This window comes from Micropterus salmoides, unplaced genomic scaffold, assembly GCF_014851395.1.
Source record: "Micropterus salmoides isolate LMB-PRFRI ecotype aquatic unplaced genomic scaffold, ASM1485139v1 Ms_hic_scaffold_23, whole genome shotgun sequence".
Lineage (NCBI taxonomy): Eukaryota > Metazoa > Chordata > Actinopteri > Centrarchiformes > Centrarchidae > Micropterus > Micropterus salmoides.
The window spans coordinates 3897510-3903197 of record NW_024041484.1 but is presented as its reverse complement, the minus strand read 5'-3'; positions in this window follow the sequence as shown (position 1 = coordinate 3903197).

The window sequence follows — 5688 nt, the reverse complement described above, 5'->3', positions numbered from 1 at the left end:
CTATTAGCAGCCAGTTTACCAGACCAGTAGCCTTGCCCATTCTCCAAGATTGGCCCTCCCTTCATTATCATGAGGCAGACCCAGTCCAGTCCAATCCCAGAGCTCTGGACACACTGCTACCAGGACATTTTGAATAACAAAGGAAGTTGTGAGACAATGTGTTTTTAATTTTTCCTAAAATGGTCCATGACTCAGGGACGTGGGGTGAATTCTCATCGCCCTTATGTTGTTTGATCACAGGAAAGGCCTTTTTAAATTCAAACAATCAGCATGTCTTCATGTTAACTTGTCCACCACCTAGACCTTTTACACAAATACAGGCTAAAGGAAAACATTGGGCTGTTGGGTGCCTTGTTCTTGGTCTCGGGTCATGCTAATTCCATTTTATTGGCCAGGATTTACAGACTTGCATCTGGATCACACGTTGACTCTGAAGCCTTGTAACTAAGCTCACATTTTCTGTCTTTGTTATGGCCCTCCATCTACAGTACATCTAACCACCATCCATTCTCACAGGAAGGATAAAACTGGTAGGATGTGTTGTGTGGTAGACTTGCTCTGGTGGCCGCACCCTCAGCTGAGGCTGCTCAGCGGCAAGCTTGTATCATTGAAGCTAGATAGATAACAAGTGGAGCTAGTTAACATAGCTCTCTCATAGACTGCTGCCGAGGCTGATTAGAGCCAAGGGATGACAGAGCTTTGGTTGCTGTTGCTGTGATTGCGACTGTAGCTTTTGCTGTGCTTTGGTTGCAATTACTGTATTATGACATTTACAATGGGTGGAACACTAACTACATGCAGGGGTTGTGTTTATGCAGTGAGCTGACATGATTGTGCTGGCTGGGTGTTGTCCTGAAGCTACTGTATTCCTGAACTCCTGTGGTGTATTGGTAACACATCAGTCATGTCTGGTACAATCTCAGCGGGTTCCAATCCTGTGTGGCTTAACCATGTATTCTTGGGAGCAGTAAAGGGAAGGTCACAGCACAGCACAGCTACTGTAGCCATATCCATATCATCAAAGATTCTACCATGAATGCAGCTGCAGTCTGAGCAGTAACCATATCATCAGCCACAGCAGATCTGCGCTCACAGCCATTGCCTTTTGAAGGGAGGAAAGAAGAGCCCTAATTCCTGAAGTATTTGCAGAGCATTTGCCTAATCTGGGAGTGTATCATATGGACCGACAACTTGGTGAACAGATCCGCATGACATGGAGTTGAGTTTTGGGAGGTATCACATTGGCTCATCTGTGAGCCTTTGTGACTGAATCATGAGTCTCTCTGGAGATCTTAGCATCTTAACATGAAAACATTAGTGTGGATACATATTGACTTGAGTTGAGCCTGTCTGACAGACTCTGAGTGCTTGGCGTCACATTCAGCATCAGACAGTCACCAAGACACTTTAACTATTAAAAAAACACAATCACAAGTCAGCACTTGAAATTTAAAAAGGGAAAAGGCCTTTTATATTATTCATATGTGGGTTTTTTGTAAAAACACTTCAAATGAAATAAGCCATATTTCTAACATCATAATTATACAATTGATTTTCTCTCTTTCTTCTTCAACACAAACAAAGAGGCTTTATTTTAAGTGCATAATTTATTTATATGTAACAGAAACATAGTTGTGTCGTTTCTTGCACTGGGAGTTTTAAATGACAAATATCCATTTGTTTTTTTTATATTAGCCTGAAATGACAGTTTAATTTACTCTAGAAATGAGCACATTGGTCCAGCTGGCGTTGTGTTTGGCTTTGGGATTAAAGTCAGGCATCTTGGCCAGAGTACTGCCCTGCAGGAACCACCGGGTTGACTCAGTCCTTGTAGCCATGACAACGCATACTCACAAACGTCCCAGGAATTGCTTTCAGGGCACATTTACTATGCACCCATTCACTTAGCTCCAAATCTCTCCTGATTGACAGGTCACAACTGGATTTAACACAGATTCTTCTATGAATGCAAAATGCAACAACAACAAACATGTCTATTTTTTAGAGTTTCTTATCCTCTAATTGCTATTGAGCTTTGGGGGATGTGACGCAAGCTCCACTGGTTGTTGATATGAAGTCTGGGGGAAAAAAACAGGAGAGATAACATCAAGGGTGTGGAGTTTTGAGTGGGTGTTTCCTTCCACTGGAACAGTTAGGAATCATTAATAAAAAGCATTAGAGACTGAGCTTCTCCCTTCAACTTAATGTGGCTATGATCAATATTTTTTATTAACGATGGCTCAAATGACATTGCGTACATAAAAGCGGCCGCCCACACAGAATCAATACTAGCCCACAGACACAGTTAGGAACTAGCTGGTGAACATAGTGGAACATTTAGCAGCTGAAGAGGCAGCTAGTTTTCTCAGGAGTGTGTAGAGACCTAAACAGACAAGGTTTGTGGGATTATTGGAATTAAAATTGGCCAGGCAGACACAAACACGACTGTAAATCAATGTCTGCTGGATGTGTAAACTGTTAACTGCTAACATGTTTGCTAATGTTGTGTCACAGCTTGTTGCACTGCCTTTAAGTAGCCAAAAATCAACAAATTCAGGTTTAAGTAAAATGACCAATCAGATCAGAAACATAGAACAGTAAAGTATTAAAAGTAAAATAATTAACCAATTATGCAACAGAATGGCCCCTGTCAGTTTTTTTTTATTACTGATGCACTGTAAGCAGCAACATTTTAAAGTTGTAGCTGGTGGACATTTTTAACTACTTTATATGTTGCTAATCTAATTCTGAGTTTAGGTGTTTTAGGTGTTAGGTTTGTTTGTTTGTTCATCCAAAAAAATAGTGTCTCTTCAGTGGACACTGGGTGTCAGCGAGCCGACCTCTTTACAGGGTAAGAGCTGTCAGCTGGAAATGTCAGTTGGCGCTTATGTAAAAACGCTTATGTAAAAACGCAACTTTTAATTTGTATTTATCAATAGGGCCGTGCAGTTGGACCTGAGGTTCCCCCAAACCTGCCAAACTGTTGCGTTTTTATGTTTTGTTCCTTGGAGTTGCTGGAGTTCTTTTAAGAACGTGATGGTTTGTTATTAAAACTTCTGAACTCTGTGTCTCTTCATTATACTCACACAAGGTTACGTCACAGCAGTTTTGTGCGGCGTTGCTATGACGACCAGTAACATTGAGGGGGTACTAGCTGCAATGTAAAACAAAGGACAGGACACCAAAAGCGAGTCGAGCAGAGGTGAGTCGAGTTAAGTCGAGTCGAGCTGGTAACAACAATGGAAAAGCGGCACAAATGTGCAGTTACTTTCCACCATTGATTGACTGGGCAGTCGGTGGTTTGTGGATGTTAAAATGTTGCTGCTGCTGACACATGTGAAACGCTTGTAGCCATGTATGTAGACATCTGGTTCAATTTAAAAGCAGAATCAATTGTGAAAGCTTTTTTTTTCTGTTTTGTTATTTGTAACATCTTATCATGTAAAGCAGTATTTGCCATGTCATTTGTCATTGACTGTTTTATGTTTGCCTGTCAGGGGGAGTCACTGAGTGGCAAGACACTTAATGGTGTGTTCACACCGAGAGCGAATCCAGCATTTTGCGCGGGTTGATTACACACAAAGTCATTGCAAAGATGCAAAATCCTGCAAATTTGTTCCGGGCGGTGTGGATGATGCGTTTGTTGCAGCATTCCTGGTTCGCACAAGTTCAAATTTTTCAACTTGAGCGAGGAATTCACATGATGCTGATCAGTGTTGAGAAATAAACACCCGTAGTCGGTCTGGATTCTGCTCTGACAACCACACCGTTTACCTGCAGGAGGAGCTCGGAGTAAACTATTTTCATTAAATTAGCTTTCTACTTTAGTTTCTGGGATTACAACGTGATTTATCTTCACTGGAGCTTCTCAGCAACTAGCTTCTGTGCACATCCCATTCCCCAGTTGTTGTCAGCGCCGTATGGCACCCAGAGCTCTGCTGGACTACGACTTCATATTTATATAAAAACAGGACAAAACTGGACATTGATTGGAGAAAAGAAAGCGAGGAAGTTGAACTACATGGTGAGTTCAGAAAATATGTGTCTGTAACTTTATTCCAGCTATCGTTGTACTTTACTGTGAACACGTTAGCAGAGCATAGCCCTGATCAATCCGAAGTCCATTAAGAAAACAAACATTTAAAAGTTGTTGTCCTGCTGTCTTGCTGACAGCCCTGACAAAGCATGAACACATTTGTTTAACAAATCGGCATCATATTGTAGTTATTTCGACATCAGTTTGATCCGTTTATTGCAATTAAATCACAGCAAAATCTGTGCTTTGGCTTCACACAGCTGTAGTAACTTGCCAGTTGTCCAGCAATAAACCCCCACGAGGAGAGTGTTTTGAGGGTTAAATTCGTGTTGTATGTGAACACACCATAAGAGATAGTGACCTACTCATCAGTTCCCCAATCGTCACTGAATCATTAAATCCAGTTCATCATAAATGATTCTGTCTAGACGCTCATCCAGGCTCAACTGGCTTTTTTGTTTGCAAAGGGGAAAACCTTCTACTCATAGTACCTTCAGAATGAGCTCCTTACCATGTCTTCAAGGGTAAGCTTACAAACCCTGTGAAAGAAAGTAATTTCGGGCCACCACCCAAAGCTCATGGTTACAGGTGAGGGTTAGCTCGTGGCTCGATCCTTCAGGCTCAGCTCCCTCTTCACCACAACAGTCGGGTACAGTACCCAGATAAGTGCCTCTTGCTTTCCATCTGACCTTCACTCGTGAACAAGATACTTGGACTTACCATGGCCTCAGACTTGAACGTGCTGACTCTCACCTCAATGCTTCAGACGCAGCTGCAAACCGTCCCAGTCTGCACTGAATTTCACAACTTGATGATGACTCAGGCAGCAGAACCGGAGCATTTGCAAAAAGCAGACCTGGAATCATGAGACACCTGAGACACTCCAGTTTATAGGGTGTGTCATGTAGTAGGTGTGTCCTGTAGCACTGTGTACCAGCAGACAGACCTACCTGCCACTGTGGAGCTGCATGATCCACGTCTCCCTGACCTGCCTTCATTGGTGACAGCCAGGTAATCATAGTGTATGCTGTGAAAATAAACCACTATTACAACGTGTGAATACAGCCAGCCTAACTTAGGCAATAGCCCACCATTAAACCTGCAGTGTATTTCCAGTCCCAATGTCTCCCCCAGCTCATCATTGCTGGTTGGCATAAAACACATCACAAATACAACCAGTGCAGAAATGTCACCACACACACCAGAAATTTGGCAAGGGCTTGAATTTAACAGAAGTTCATTTATAGTATGTGGTGTGATGCGCAATTACACATGTGTCATTCAGAGTGAGGACTTAAATTCCATCATATGCCACAAGCACCAGGTACGCAGGCTTCTTTGGTTTTGTACACACCAAATGGTTGGATATAATTTACAGGTGAAACTCCAAAAATTAGCATACCGTGCAAAAGTTCATTTATTTCAGTAATTCAATGGAAAAGGTGAAACTAATATATTATATAGACTCATTACATGCAAAGTGAGATATTTCAAGCCTTTGATATAATTTCGATGATTATTGCATACAGCAAATTCAAAATCTCAGAAAATTAGAATATTACATGAAAAAAGTTTAAATACAGAAATGTCAGCCCCCTGAAAAGTATAATCATGCATATGTACTCAGTACTTGGTTTGGGCTCTTTTGCATG